Raw genomic sequence first — 17,225 nt, 5'->3', positions numbered from 1 at the left:
CTCCTGACACACTTGTAAAATACCTTGAATATGGCAAAAGCTATCATTATCTGACAGGGGAAAGTTTTATGGGTCACCACTGAAACTAACTGATGGCAAATTGTCAGTAGTTTCTTTAAAGTTCCTTTATATAATTCTTCAGTATTGTGCTATAAACCACTTTTAACATGTGTCTCCTCAACTCATCTATGCACCTAATATAACAGTACCACTCACTGTGTATGACATCCCTCTAAATGATTAATTTTAACAACTTAAAGCACTCCATGTCAGTCATGTGTCCCAAATTAAAGTTAAAAGAAACATGGACTAAATCTCAGGTTGTGAGATTACATTATAGCAAGAATGATAAAATATCCATATTGTTTTGCTCTTATTCTGCCCATCTTTCAGTCTTAGGAACATTGCCTTTTGAAGCTTGTCCCCTTGGCATTCATTCACCGAATCACCGGCTGGATATGTTAGAAGATCTGGCTCACTGCTTCCTCTCCAGATACAGAACATATCACCTCTGGGATATGTACAGATTCTATTAGTGCAAAGCCTCAGGCCTGACAATATCTTGCTGCAATGATTGTCTCTTGTGAGTGAATAGTTACCCACACAGATTTAATTAACAGCAGCAGTAGAGTATTCACTGTTACAGAACTCTGTGGTAAATTACTAATCAGAACTCCAGGCACACTGGAGGGAATAGAAAGCTGAGGAAATGATGAGATCAGTTTTAAACAATATGGAACAGGCATGAGCAATGCAAGCATCGTTTATATGCAATAAATGCAGTCATGGCCTGGGACTAAAATGCCTAGCAGACTATCACTTAAATCTTCTCCAACAGGTTCACCAGTTAAATATCTGGGGGGGGTGGAAGGGGGGTGGTGGTGGAAGGGGGCAGAAATCACAATTGTTTGCATTAGTGGTTATTTTGACTTTAAATGGAGAAAACAATTTTTACTTGGTTATGATCTTAGCTGTCAATGTCTAGCCTTTGCTGAGCTAAAATATTGGCAGCTGCAGGTAAGCAATATGTAAGCAGGGCAGAGAACTAAGCAGCAGTGCTCTGGAGTAGAGATTAATTAAAATTACTTAAATCACAGATTTGGAATGGGCACCTCAGTCCTTTTATAGAGCTGCTGCTTTGGCACTTCTGAAATGGGCCCACCTGCCTAGTGCAATCAAGGTCACTGAAACACTCCAAAAGTGTGTTTTCACTTACAGAGCGCCATTGGGACTATATGGTGCAGTTAAGCTCTGAGGATGGTATACCACAGGCAGAGCTCCAGTGGGAGACAACATATTCAGGAACTTATAAAAGTTTCTGTGCAATTCCATCTACCACGAGCAAATGCAAGTCATATAAAACGCAAGTTTGCACCGTTTCTGCCTCTAATGCTTGCCCAAAATCATTGCAGTGTTGTGAAAAAAACCAAACCAAACCAAACCACAACACACCACCACTCTCACTGGAGCAAAAAGGTTAAAGTTTTGGCTCTGTGATTGCTTTTATGTGAAGTAAAGGCCTCTTCCAACATATTCTCAGAGCACAAATTTCTGGTGTGCATTTTCCAAAACACATGGGAACCATGGGCGCTTTGAATACCATGTGTCCTGGTTTCAGCTGAGAGGATTGATTTTCTTCATAGTAGCTAGTATGGGGATATGTTTTGGATTTGTGCTGGAGACAGCATTGATAATATAGAGATGTTTTTGTTATGTGGACCTGTTGTTGAGCAGTGTTTATACGGGGCCAAGGCCTTTTCTGCTTCTTGCACTGCCCTGCCAGCGGGATGGCTGGGGGTGTACAAGGAGTTGGGAGGAGACACAGACAGGACAGGTGACCCAAACTGACCCAAGGGATATTCCATACTATATGACGTCATGCTCAGCATATAAGGGGCTTGGCGGAAGGCGGGGGGGGGGGGCAGCGGCATTTGGAGCAATGGCGTTTGTCTTCCCAAGTCACCGTTACACGTGACGGAGCCCTACTTTCCTGGAGATGGCTGAACACCTGCCTGCCCATGGGAAGTGGGGAATGAATTCCTTGTCTTGCATTGCTTGTGTGCGCGGCTTTTGCTTTACCTATTAAACTGTCTTTATCTCAACCCACGAGTTTTCTCACTTTAACTTTTCCAATTCTCTCCCCCATCCCGAAGGGGGGGAGTGAACGAGCAGCTGCATGGTGCTCAGCTGCTGGCTGCGGTAAAACCACGACACCATGGAAGACAGAAGTAGGAATGGGAAGTGCTTTGTCCCTCTCTCTTTTCCAGATCATACTTTAAAAATGTAATTGTTTCAGCTTTAAACTATTTCCGGTCAGTTCTCCTCAAATGATTCTTCAATCTACAACAAAAGCAGATCCCTGTTAGAAATTTGGAAAATTTTTATGCTGCAGGCTTTCAGTATCTATGAAACACTGATTAGAGAAGAAAGAAATTCACAGCCCACATGTTGTACTCTGTAAGCTAAATTGATCCTTTGCCACTTCCAGCTTCGTGTTATATATTCACAATGGGTAAACACATTACCTGTGTGCTCCTGCCAGGGCAACAAATTTTAAATTAGAAAAGGAGCATAAAGTTTAAGCTTTCGGTATTAAATTTCAACATGAGTGCATCATCAATATGGAAAGGACCCGGTTTCTCTTGTCTCTGAATACAATCACAGTTTTACAAATTGTCGTGGTTTTGCAATGGAGTAAGTCAACCTAACCCACAGCAGCTGACTATAAGAGCTGTCATTGCCGATGCCTGGCAGAATGTATTAATGTAGCCAACAGAGTGAGCTAATCTTTTCTTCTGTAACTCAAGTGGACAGAGTTAGAAGACTGAATGGTCTCTTGCTTCAGATCAGTCTCTTATTTCAGATTTGTACCTGACTAATCCTTAGTAATTTCATCACTTGCAATTATGTGAGCTTACTTTAGGAACTACTACTTCTGTCTGTCTGTCTGTCTGCCTGTCTGTCAGACTTTAGGAAGAGAATACAGGACTGGCTCTACTCAAAAAGCTTTATTCACAGCCAGAAACCTTTGTCAGCTCTTCAGCCAATTGCCAAACAGCAGCAAACCATTAAACCAATGCGATATTTATAAAAAGGGAGTTTAGAACCATTATTTTTAATGGTTTAAATTTAGAAGCAGCTAGGGGACACCAGGCTTTTAGAAGTTGCAAATTACCAGCAAGTCTATGTCATGACTGCTTCCAGCTAACTCTAGATTTGCTTAAAATAATAAGAAGCATATTTAAATGGAAGACCAAAGAGCAATTCTGGGGAAGATAAAGAAATGTCATAGAAGAAATAAAAGGCTTGCATAGACAGTTAAACAGCTAGACTTTTACATGCTTTACTTCATACACTACCTAAATAATGCTACAACAGCAAAGTATGCGCATAGAATTGGAGCTTGCAGGTCATTGAACATTTCAAATTCTTTGATTGCCATTTCAGCACAAAGTGCTAAAAACCTTTGTGCTGAACCACTGCAAGAATTCCCAGTGTTTGTTGATACTGAAAATATTTCTCTTATTTGTGGTGATTTAATAAATCACTGACAGCACATTAAACCAAACCAAAATATAGGATGCTTTATTCAGTACATCTGAAAAGATATTTTTTTTTAAGCAATTCCTGCATCATTTGCTTAGAACTCTTTATTTATGAATGAACATTTTTCTGCTTCTGCATCTGCATTAGACAAATTAAAAATAGGTGAAATAAACAGCATACAGGGAAAACCCATAGACATTATTTATAGAGTTCGGAGAAGTCACACAAAGAAAACAAGAAACTATTACAGGAGTGCCACACACAGGCAGATGAAAACAGAGCTGTTGAAACAGCGATACTCATTATGCGCTTGGCTGGTTGTGCACCGGTTCCGTTGTTTTGGAAATGGATGCAGTGTATTTGTTCCACCAGGGAGTTTTCTGTTGGTGGATACATAAAATTAAAATGTTTCTAAAGGATCTAGATTTTTTCAGTTGTACAGTAAGGATGGAAAAATGTGTTGGCTGTATTTTTGAATGGTTGTGCTCTATCTCTGAACCAAGTTTCACATTTTGCTATCAGCTATCTTATTGCTCTTGTGTCCCACAGCTCTGCTGGGGTCCCATCTTCAACCTAAACCTTCCTTTATGGCTTCTATCTCTAGTACAACTTGTCATTCTTACTTCCCCTTTACACTAACCAACTTTTCTTGATTTCTGACCCACTTAGCTTTTTTTTTTTTTTTTTTTTTTGAACCAGGAGAGTAGGAAGACACCATGTGGATTCCTCAGTAATTAGGAATCCAACCCAAGCAGAAATACCACAAGATGTACCATACCTATATGCAGCAGTAACATTTACTGATAAGAATAGTCCCATTGACTTTCTGTTGAAGCTGAAGGACCATTAACATAAGTAAAGATTTCAAGGTCAGAACCTGACTTGGATCAGAATCTTCAGTTTTAACAAAACTGTCACATGCATCAAATACTCCACTTTTGTGGGGAAAAAAAAATGCAAATCTGGTCTTTATTATTGCATATAAATAACACAGAATGTCCACGGCATGTCTTATTTTCACTTTATTTCTGCAGATTCAAAGCAAGTAATAAGGCCCAAATCAAATAAATTACTCTGATTTCTATCATTTTTTTTCCTGCTTAACGATATTCCACATTTAGGTGACTCACCATAATCTTTGGCTGAGAATTAGTTAACCTTCATTTCCTCTTTGTTCATTAGGAATCAGTAGGTGTTCACCAAAGAATCAAGGAAAAAAAAAAACAACACAAAAAACCCATAATATATTTTGTGTGATTCACATGTCAGATAGACCTTTACAGGGACTAATGATTTTAAAGTAAAATTAGGAGGGGGGGTGGCGGACTCCCCCAAGACTTTTGTGTGAATGGTGCAGCATAGTACAAAGATGAAAGCATTCAAATTTGAAATGAAGCACAGCAGGTAAAGAGATTCAGCATGAATTTCAAATAGATATTCCTTGTGCTGGTGTGCTAATTAAAGCTCTTTTTGGGTTTTTTTTCTTTTTTTTTTTTTTATTTTAAGTGTATCAGAATTATTATAGGACCTAATTTAACCTGAATATATATCTATGGAGTTAGGAAGAAAGATTATATAAGCAGTGACTATCGTTGTCCAAGAGTCTTCATGACAGCACACTGAATCTAGCTGAAATTTAGCTTCAGAAGTAGCCTGAGGATGGTGTTGCTGAGTTGGAGGGGTTTGGGAACATCAGAGGTGATGAATTTCTGTCTAACAATCTGAGTTATGGGCATTCACAATTCCAGTGTCTCCTGGATTCTGTTAACATCACAAGTTTTTCACTGACATCACTAAAAGATGCTCATATAAGTTCTCCTGACAAAAAAAGGAGCACAGAGAATCAATACAGCAGCAATAGACTGTGTCTAGATACGCAACTGTAGAAGAAAAGGCATGAGAAAATACAAACTGAATTCGGATCAGTCTCTAACAGGTTGAGAAAGAACCTACTCTGGGATGCTTCTGTAGAAGATGGTTGTGCAGAAAAAGTTAAAATTAAACTAAAATAAAAGTTAGAAGTCACAAGTACAATCTCTTACTCAGCAAAAGAGAAGGCAACATAATATGACAGTTAGCCAATTGTAATTGTTAGTGTGTGATAAAAGCTCATTTATACCCTCACAAAGGAGCACAGCAGCAGGTGGGGGAGCCCAAGTAATGCCTTACCCTGGTTTCTCCCATGGCCATCACAAGCGCCATCGGGCCATCAAAGGCCCACCTCTACAAACCCAGACAGGAGGAGAATGACAGGTGGAAACCCAAATTAAGGTCTCAGAGGAAGTGGCACACTGTCCAGACCCTTCCCAGGGCTGTTCCAGGACAGCCTCAGCCCCATTGTCCAGACATGAAACTCATCACAATGGGTCAACATCAGAGCACCTTTTGGACTGAGGAGGTGCACTGCCTAGGGACATGGGACATGTTATGGGGTGCAGGGGAAGAACACTTGGGGATTGCACAAGACTTATTATGGGAAGTTTAAAAGAGGAATTAAAGGTAAGGAAAGAGGGTGATCAAGCTGGTTTGGGGACGAAGAAGTGTGGGAAAATAAAGGGGGAAGAAGGGGTAGCTGTGTGTAAATTGTTTGCTGGTTGGTACACTTGTTTGACCATTCCTTGCACCTGATCAGCACGGTCAGTCCTGTCTTCTTATTAAATTCCTTTCTACTCTTTTCCTGGATGAGGGACTCTCATGTGCCTGTGTGTGTCTGGGGGTGTGAGTGCAGCCAGACTGTAGGTTGGGGGGTCTGTGTGTCTGTGGTGCCAGCAGCTGCAGAGACCCCAGTGAGTGGATGTCGATGCCAGCAACTGGAGTGGGATCTTGGGTTGCAGGAACCCATGTGTCTGTGGTGTCAGCCACTGGAGCAAGTGTAGGTGTACAAAAGAGTGTGTGAGTGCTAGCAAAGATCAACCCAGGTGAGCCAGTGAGTGGGTGAGATGGTCTGGGAGCCAGGGAGTGAGTGGGTCTCTAAAAGTACAACCACAGGGGTGGGGGGTGGCTACTGGGGACCAGGGGAGTCCCAGCTGGCTCTGTGCATGTGTGCATGTGCGAGGGCATTTCTGCCAGCAGCTGGAGCAGGGCTGTGGCTTCAAGGGTTTGCATGTCCTGCTGCCAGCAACTAGGCAGACTGGGCTCCAGGGCCAGCTACTGGGTAGAGTGGGATTATGAGCCCAGCTGTGGCAGCATCCACATTATATATATATGTGTGTGTGTGTGTGTATATATATATATATGCATATATACATATTCCTACTAGCAGACCTCCATCCTGCTCAGCCAGAGAGGGGAGCAGGACGAGGCCATGGCTGTCTGTGCTGTCTGTGTGTGAGTGCTCTCTGTGTCTCTCTCTGTGTTGGTCTGAGCAGCCCATTCTATGTATACATGTATATATATAGTGCAGACAGGTTTGTGCAGGTGCCTAGGGAATATGTGCTCAGCCTCGCTACCGGCTGGACATGGGGGCATGGAGCTGTGGCAGCTTTGCCTCTATCAAGCTGCCAGATTTGGCCCTATTCCCCTAACAGCAATGTACTGAGCAGGTATTTGTTTCCCTTTTACCTAGGGAAGGGAGTGCAGGTCTGGAAACAACTAAATATCGCTTGAACAAGAAAGAAGAAAGGCAGTAAAGCACAAAAAAATGCATCTTATCTATTTATAAAACATAGTACAACTGACATGGCTTCCTAGAAATTCTTTATTGATGGGTTTTATAACAGATTTTTGTGCTGCGATAATCCCTCTCCTCTCCTCTGGCTGGCTGGGTCATGGTGAGGTGATAGCTATAATCTCCTTTCATTTCAGGTGGTTTTAACTGCTTGAAGAAGTTCTGCTAGAGATTTTCCTGTCCGGCTTCTGGTGATGTTTTTTTACCACATTGTCCGCAAACAGCTCCTCCTCTTTTCTCTTCATTTTTTTTCCCTGCAAAATTGCTTGCTAGGCCTTTTGCTTTTGCCAAACCTTTCCAACTTCTCTCTTTGCACTGCTGCTAGTAGAGGCTCATGGGATCCAATTACTGCAGATCCTGCTTCTCTGTAATAGAGCTGTTAGTTCTGTGCACTGTATATGGTATCCATTGAATTCTGCAGAGACATCTGAATTCAAAGGCTTGAATTCTTCATTCTGTTGCTGCTGTTTGAGTTTCACCCGTTTCACACTGTTCATGCTCTTGAGAACACAATATTTCTAAGAAGTTTCCTTTTTTTTTCTCTTGGATCTACTAAGGTTGTTCTTCTCTTTCCAGGTTGTAGGTTTGGACTGTGAGCACTGCTAGCATGAGGGCAATTCTTTGGATTTCTGTTTCAGGTTTCCTGTCTTTCATGGTAGTAGTACTGAGATACTTGAATAAGTCCCCTCATTCAACTTTCTTCCTTTTGATGTCTATTTCTTGTTCAGTGTCAGTAATCCTCATTGTCATTACACCGCTCTTTTTTTGTGCTGATCTCCATACCATACATCATTGCAGTGCTGCCCAGCTTTGTCATTGTATTTGCACATCCTGGTCCCATTCCTTGTATCAAATCTACATCATCTTCAAAGGATAGATTACCTATATTACCACCTCTAAGTGATAGCACTCCTTCAAAGTTTTCAGAATCCTTTGACATAACATGTTCAAGGAAACAATTGAAGGGATGTGGCAATAGGAGACATCACTTTCTTACACTGGCTGTTACATGGAACTACTTACTCAGTATGTTGCCTTCAAGGACTTTACTCCCTGCACTGTAATAAAGGATTTCAAGGGTTGTCACTATTCTTTTGCTAATGTTGAGTGTCTTCGTCATAGTCCATAGTATTTCTTGCCATACATGATCAAATGCTTTATTGAAGCCTGTGAAGTTGCAGTGTAGTTCCATTTCATATTCTCAGTATTTGCTGTTCAATTTCTCAAGTTGAATGTCTGATCTATTTTATTTGGTGTCATTCTAAAACCTTCTTCTTCCTCCTCAAGTAATGTCTTTGGCAGATCAGGTAGACATACGATCATACTGTCAAGGTCCCTTTTTGGCAAGTAATGCCCTGACAGTTGGTATGTGTGAAGCTTGTGAATGATAATAATGGCAGTATCTCCCTTGCTTTTTTTGCAAATGTTTAGCTTTTCCTGCTGGGGATTTTCCAAAGCTGTAAATTCCTGCTCCTCATTTGACGATTCTAAGGATGAACAAACCCTCTCTGACTCTTGTTCAGTTGTCAATGTGTTGATGTTTAGTCAACATTTACTTCATAGTTACATAAAGCCTTGCAATAGTCCCACAGTCTGCCTGCAATTGCTTCTGGTTCTTTTTTTTGAGACATTCATTTTTGTCATGAAATATAAACACACTTCCTCATTGTCAAGCTGATGGTAAAATTTTTCCTCTTCCTCCTCCCTATATTCTGGTGTGTGTGTATCTGTATGATTATAACTTTTGTATGATTGGTACTGGACTGTTTTATCCCTATCCTGAGAAGCTTTCTGGTGGTTCTCATTTTTCAAGAAGTTTCCTAACCAACTATCTTACTGCTGCTAAATTTATCACACTGCAGTAATTGTTAACATTCAATTTTATTGGCCAGCTGCTTAATTTTTTGGTAGAATTTAATATATTGATTTTTTTCTCCAAGAGCATGGATGGCATTCTAATCTTGGCCAAGACCCATGAGAAATGAAGATATCCTCCAGGCCCCTGTCCATGGGGTTGCTAATCACGATGATTACCATGACATCCTAATGAGTGCTTTATCTTGTCTCTCTCTTGCTCTTCAACAGCCCTATTATCATAACCATATTGTCATAAATAGCCAACTGCCTAAAAATCAAGTCTTCACATTACTAGTTTTCATCCAGTGGTACCAGTCCATTTGTTAGCAATGGAAAATAAGGTGAAGTTGCGATCAAAAGTAGCATGCTGCCCTTGCAGAGCTATCTACTCTAAAACTTTTCTGGAAATGGATTGCAAAGCTTTGAAAGGACTCAGGTTCTATACCTCCCTATATAAATGATTAGAGACCTTCATAAAATAAAAAACATTTAGTGGTTTCTTCCCATTTCAAGGTGCGGTTTGAAGTATCAAGAACTTTGCTCTTGATATAAGAAAGAATTTTTTTATAGCAAGAACTGTCATTCACTGGAACAATGTCCCCAGCGATGTCACAGAGTCCCCCTCACCAGAGGTTTTCGAGATACGATTGGACAGGGTGTTAGATAATCTTGTCTAGGTTCCCTTTCCCACTAAAGGTTGGACCAGATGATCTTTTGAGGTCCCTTCCAACCTGGACTGTTCTATGATTCTGTAATTCTAATATACATAAAGCCTTTGAAAGGAAAACATTTTTGTTGCAGAGTAGTTAGTTACTGCAGAATTCTGATGCTTTAATCATATTTAGAAAGAAATACCAATTTTTTCTAAATAAAAGTGAGCCATGATCTGAGAACCTAACTGGCTTATGTACCTTCAGGATTATGAATATTAACTTGACGACCTTCAGATTAAATTAAGTTTTTATGGGATCCAAATAAGAGGTATTGCCCCTGCAGCCTTTCAGCAACAAGGTTCTGTAGTTTATTTTCTTACCTCGTACAGGGATTGCAAGTTATCTTATACACCTGCAGCTGCCTTCCTTGCCTCTGAGTAAGAGGAAGATGATAAAGACAGAGGAAAGGTTAATGTGGAGCAGCACAGCAGCATGCCAGATATGTTTTACATGAGCAGTAAGTTTCTTCATGTTCTTTTTGTTTAAAGTAAATATGAATGTATTGTGGAAAATATAAATTTGAATGTATTGTGGTTTCCACTAATTTCATTGTGAGTAATTTAAAGAAGATGGAAAACTTTGATCCTATGAAGAGTTTTTGATTTATTTTTACTGTCATAGTTAAATGAAATAGGTTTTCCTCTGTTTTCTTTTTTAAACAAATTACAAATAGCTTAGAGATTAATACACTTCTAAGAATAAGTACAGAACAGTTTTGTCTTCTTCCGGATTTAAATTTCAATAACTAAATTTTTAAAATTCCGAAGTGTGTAAGATTGTTTAAGATATAATATAATAGAACTTTTTCTTCCCTCTCAATATGATGGTGGCTTTTTAACCCTATTATGATATTACAGCTGTGCAGAAAAGCAAACTAGCAACACTGACATAAAAAAAAATATCTTCTTGGATAAGTGCATTGTACTATAGGTAAAAGAGTGTATAGAAACCTGCCTTATATCCAGAAAATTTGTATCTAGATTTTTATTGATTAAAAGTTGGAATAAAGCTAGTAGTTGTGTTTGGGTTTTTTGCTAGAACTGGATTTGGTTGGAAATGCAATGCAATAAACTACAATAACAAAATAACTATGGTGATATGACAGTAAATGCTGAAAATATATTTGTTGCAAATGAGGTTAGCCAGAATGAATTATGCATGATCAATGTGGAAAGAAAATAGTATGTACAGTAAAAATAAAATTTAAAAGGCACAAATCAAAGAGTATTTTGGGGGCCTCAAATCTACCAAGTCTGGACACCATGTACCCTCTTACTGTCAAGCTCTGAATAGGTAAACCTCTTCTGCTTTTAGCAATAAATATTTAAGTATGCTTAAGTAAATCTATGACCTTCTGTAATAATTTTAGTGGGACCAGTGTCATGGTTTAACCCCAGCTGGCAACTAAGCACCACACAGCCGCTCCCTCACTCCCCCTACAGCCGGATGGGGGAGAGAATCAGAAAAGTGAAAGTGAGAAAAGTGGTGGGTTGAGATAAAGACAGTTTAACAGGTAAAGCAAAAACTGCGCACACAAGCAAAGCAAGACAAGGAATTCATTCCCCACTTCCCATGGGCAGGCAGGTGTTCAGCCAGCTCCAGGAAAGCAGGGCTCTGTCACACGTAATGGTGACTTGGGAAGACAAGCGCCATCGCTCCAAACGTCCCCCCTTTCCTTCTTCTTCCCCCCAGGTTTATATGCTGAGCATGACGTCATATAGTATGGGATATCCCTTGGGTCAGTTGGGGTCAGCTGTCCCGGCTGTGTCCCCTCCCAACTCCTTGTGCCGCCCAGCCTCCTCGCTGGTGGGGTGGTGTGAGAGGCAGAAAAGGCCTTGGCTCTGTGTCAGCACTGCTCAGCAGTGATGAAACCATCCCTGTGTTACCAGCACTGTTTCCAGCACAAATCCAAACCACAGCCCCACAGTAGCTACTGTGAAGAAAATTAACTCTATCCCAGCCAAAACAAGCACAACCAGTCAGGAAAAACTAACAAAGGTAACCAGAGCTAATTGGGCTCTGTATAATCTTAATTTGATCTGACAGTTGAGAAACATGAATCCTGGTGAGTAATGTAAATTTAAATTGTAGACTCTTGCTACTAATGGAGTGTAATATTATAGATATATTTGTTCATTTCTTTTATTTTTAGTTCTAATCAAATCCAAGACCAAGGCCATTGACACAGTAATTAGTAATACAAGTTCATGTTATTTTGCACAGCCCTTTCAAAATGATTACATGTATTTGAGAAAAAGTGTGCAAGAGCAAGGTGTGACGCATAATTGGTTAGTGTGAGGTGGGCAGAATGGCCGTCTCCAAAGATGTTTCCAGCCAAGCTTCACTCAGAATGTTTTTTCACTCCAAGTAAAATAAACAGGTCTGAACTTATTGGAATTTTCTACTTGCTGTCCAGTAAAACCTTATAGCTCTTGGGCTTTTATACAACTAAGATTTATAGCATCTATTCTCACTGTGCAGAGTCCCAAGATAATGTTAATAGATGGCTAGTTTTGCCAATAAATCCCTCAGGGAGCAGAGAGAAATATCTATTTCAGATGAGTTGTTCAGAACTAAATCCACATCCCAAATGGAACGTGGTACTTAGGCCTAAGAGACTCACCTCTAAAAATGTAAAGATACTTCTCTTCCAATTCCTAATAAAGTCAAACTATGGTAAAATTAAAAACCACAGATCCTGATAACTCATAGATCTGCTAATCAAGGGCTGGGGGTTCATTTTCTTGAAAGGAATCTACAGTAAATTGTGAGGTCCAAAAAAAACGTGTTCCTCAGGGACTTTGCCACTTCAACCCAAGAGACTGGAAGGTCATGAGTGAGAAAGATAACAGGTTTCCAGGACAGCTAGGTGTAATGTCAGGAGTGTTTGATTTCCTGGGAGCATGGAAACTCATCTAAATAACACAGGAACTGGGAAGATGGAGGAGAGGAAGAGAAGGGAGAAAAAGGAAAATGGAGCGAGGGAGGACAATGAAGTTATTGGCCTTTACTTGGACCTCCTTTAGAGCCTAAGGAGAAGTCAGAAAGAAGCTGACACAAACTGTCATGCCTATTTCAGACTGGATTAGGAATGAAAAACATTCTTGTTTTCAGGAAATGCATGTGTCTTGCAGGCTACACTAGTGTTTGTACATCCTACAAATTTGTTTTCATGGCATTGCTGACCTATATTCAGCTTGCTAACTGCTATAATTCCAGTCCTTTTTCTGAAGAATTACTTCCTCATTCTTTAATTATGCAACAGATTATTCCTGTTTGAAACTTCTCTTTTCCCTAATAAATGTCATTCTTTTTTGACTGTGACTTCATTTTCTCAAGTTTGTTTTGAATTTTGTTCAAAACCTCTTGCCAGTAGTCATCCATAGTTCCCTCATTCTTTTTTTCTTCTGTTGTACATTTGCTGTTTCTGTTCTTCCCGTACTTAATCCTCTGGACAAGTTTTCCAATAAATCAACTAATGTGCCCAGGACTACCTCAAACAATTATTTTACTATTGTAAACTGAAGTTCTTTGGATCCTGCTGATCTAAAAGGACCTAATTAAATGCTTAGCCCTTAAACTTGCTATACTCATTGCATTCTTGCAAAGCTTACAAAATCTATTAGAAAATATGGTTTACAACTCTTTATAGATCTGGACAAGTACCTGAAACAGGGTTTTTTAAGCATTTGCTTAAAAAAGATTTATTTGGATGGACTCTGACCCTGTTGATGTTTGCTCACATGTATAGTTAGTAACTCAATACTGGTAACTTTTAATTGAAAACCATTTTTGAAATCACAGTTGCAAGTATTGATATTGCAAAAGTCTAAGAGATCAGCTGATCTAGGTGGATAGCAAAAACAATAAAGCACATCTTTGCTAAACTCCTTTTGGCACAGCATCAGAGCAAGCAAAAGGCAGCTCTAAACTACCCTTGTTTCTCCCAATTTTTCAGTTCACATTAAGAAAGAAAAGCTGCCCAGAGGCTGAGTGTGGTGAGTTTGACCCTAGCTAGATGCCAGGTGCCCACCAAAGATGCTCTGTCACTCCCCTCCTCAGCTGGAAAGGGGAGAGAATATATAGTGAAAGGCTCATGGGTCAAGATAAGGACAGGAGGAGATCACTCACCAATTACTGTCACGGGCAAAACAGACTCAACTTTAAAAAATTAATCTAATTTATCACCAAACAAAACAGAGTAGAGTACGGAGAAATAAAACCAAGTCTTAAACCACCTTCCCTCATGCTTCCCTTCTTCCTGGCCTTAACTCCCAATTTTTTCTACCTCCTTCCCCCCAAGGGGCACAGGGGGATGGGGAATGGGGGTTGTGGTCCATTCATCACACATTGTCTCTGCTGCTCTTTTCTACTCAGGGGGAGGACTCGTCACGCTCTTCCTCTGCTCCAGCATGGGGTCCCTCTCACAGGAGACAGTCCTCCATCAACTTCTCCAATGTGAGTCCTTCCCATGGGCTGCAGTTCTTCACCAACTGCTCCAGCGTGGGTCTCTTCCCCTAGCAGAGGTCATTTTAAGACACATTGTGTATCAGGATAACACACTTACTCATGGTATGTCTAGCAACCTAATAGATTTTGTCACTAGTCATGTCATATCTTACCAAATAATGTTGTAAAAGCTGATTAATTATCCACACTGTTATCAAAACTTTGTTTGAAATTTCACTGTGGTTATGCTAAAGTGGAAACTACACAGGCAGTGGAAGCAGGGAGAGGTAACCTCAGAAGAGTATAGGGACACTCCCCAGTTGTGTAGGCATGGGATCAGGAAGACCAAGGCATGGCTGGATCTGAACTTGGCAAGAGATGCAAAGAATAATAAGAAGGGCTTCTACAGGTATGTCAGATAATAAAAGGAAAGTCAAAGAAAGCATATTCCCCGATGAGCAAGACTGGCAAACTGTTTACAACAGATGAGGAGAAGGCTGAGGTACTCAAAAATTTTTTGCTTCAGCCTTCACTGGCAATGTCTCTTCCCACACCTCTGGAGTGGATGGACCACCAGACAGGGACTGGGGGATCAAAGTCCCTCCCACTGTAAGAGAAGATCAGTTTTGAGACCACCTGAGGAACCTGAACATACATAAGCCTATGGGACCTGACGAGATACATCCCAGAATCCTGAGAGAATTGGCTGATGTAGTTGCCAAGCCACTCTCCATGATATTTGCAAAGTCATGGAAATCATGTCAAGTCCCTGGTGACTGGAAAAAGGGAAACATTGCCCTCATTTTTAAAAAGGCTAGAAAGGAGGACCCTGGTAACTACCGACGAGTCAGCCTCACCTCCGTGCTTTGGAAGATCATGGAACAGATCCTCCTAGAAGTTATGCTAAGGCACATGGAGGACAGGGAGGTGATTCAAGACAGCCAGCACAACTTCACCAAGGGCAAGTCTTGCCTGAACAAACTCACCTTTTATGATGAAGTAACTACATCAGTGGACAAGGGAAGAGATACAGATGTCATCTGTCTGGACTTCTTGTAAGGCCTTTGACACGGTCCCCCACAACATCCTTCTCTCTGAATTGGAGAGATGTGGATTTGATGGATGGACTGTTTGGTGCATGAGGTTGGGTGGTTGCATCCAGAGGGTAGTGGTCAACAGCTCAATGTCCAGATGGAGATAGGTGACAAGTGGCTCAGGCCTTCATATTGGGATCAGTACTGCTTAATGTCTTCATCAATGACATAGACAGTGGGATTGAGTGCACCCTCAGCAGGTTTGCAGACGACATCAAGCTGACTGGTGTGGTTGATACACCTGAGGAATGGGATGCCATCCAGAGGGACCTGGACAAGCTCAAGAAGTGGGCCCATGTGACCGTCCTGAGGTTCCACATGGCCAAGTGCAAGGCCTTGCATCTGTTTCAGGGCAATCCCTGGTATCAATACAGGCTGGGGGATGAAGGGATTGAAAGCAGCCCTGCCAAGGAGGACTTGAGGCTGTTGGTGAATGAAAAGCTGGGCGTGAGCCAGCAACATATGCTTGTAGACCAGAAGGCCAACCATATCTTAGGCTGCATCGAAAGAAGTGTGACCCGTAGGTTGAGGTGGGTGATTCTGCCCCTCTAGTCCACTCTGGTGAGACTCCACCCAGAGTACTACGTCCAGCTCTGGAGTCCTCAGTACAGGAAAGACATGTAACTGTTGGAGTGGGTCCAGAGGAAGGCCCACCTCTCCTATGAGGACAGGCTGAGAGAGTTGGGGTTGTTCAGGCTGGAGAAGAGAAGGCTCTGGGGAGACCTTAAAGCTGCCTTCCAGTACCTGAGGGGACCCATAAGAAAGCTGCAGAGGGACTGTTTACAAGGGCATGGAGTGACAGGACAAGGGGTAATGGCCTTAAGCTGAAGGAGGGTAGATTTAGATTAGATGGTAGGAAGAAATTCTTCCCTGTGAGGTTGGTGAGGCACTGGAACAGGTTGCCCAGAGAGGTTGTGGATGCCCCCTCCCTGGAAGTGTTTAAGACCAGGTTGGATGAGGCTTTGGGCAACGTGGTCTAGTGGAGGGTGTCCCTGGCCATGGCAGGGGGTTGGAACTAGATGACCTTTAAAAGTCCCTTCCAACCCAAACTGTTCTATTATTCTGTGATTCCACACTACTAGTAGGGCTTCAGGAGGATGGCTTCTGCTCCAGCTGGACCCTTCTGCCATTTCTACTTATTCTCTTTCAGGAGAACAGCTAGTTTTGTTGAATGTACCTCTGTATTATTTTTGCTGTGCTCAAGCAAAATTTTTGGCCTAGTGTGTCCAAACCAATCAAGCTGTTTGGAATTTATTTAAGAGTAAAGTACAGATTCAGACTGCTACAGGAAATTATTCAAGTGACAGAAACAACTGTGAATATTCTTAGAATTTGTAAAGAAAAATGAAAGCACTGCAAGTCAGAGCAGGAACTTAAAAACTCTTAAGTTCTCCCTGCGGAAGAATCTATCTTTTTTCCACTGAGTCTATAAGAAGCCTAAAAGATTAGCCTGCTGTCTCAGACACTTAAGTTAGTTGCCTAAAGTTAAGTGGTGTGGAGGCTGTTCTTCCCCCATTCCCACAACATTTATAATTAATCAACTGAAAATCAGTTCATAAGCAATTCACAGTAGGAAGAGATCAATTCACAGGGGAAGGTATCTGCAATCAGTAATCTAGGCTGCTCTAGCTAAATGTGTAGAATAAATTCTACACAATGAATTATTCTACTTGCTTTTCAACTAGTCTAACTTCTTTTAGCTTTGATGTCATTTGCAGACATCAATACTTCTAGTTAGCTGAACAACTTTCCACAGTGTCTGCTAAAGTCTTAAATCCATATAGTTTGAACAGTTCCATTATCTCTAGTAACAGCATTTGTCTATTCAAAAGATAGTGAAACTGCTGCTATTTCTGTACTATTGTATATTAGTTCACCATTGTGACTTGAACACTCGAA

Source organism: Balearica regulorum, chromosome 1 (genome assembly GCF_011004875.1).
Source record: "Balearica regulorum gibbericeps isolate bBalReg1 chromosome 1, bBalReg1.pri, whole genome shotgun sequence".
Taxonomy (NCBI): domain Eukaryota; kingdom Metazoa; phylum Chordata; class Aves; order Gruiformes; family Gruidae; genus Balearica; species Balearica regulorum.
Note: the sequence above shows the minus strand (reverse complement) of the source record.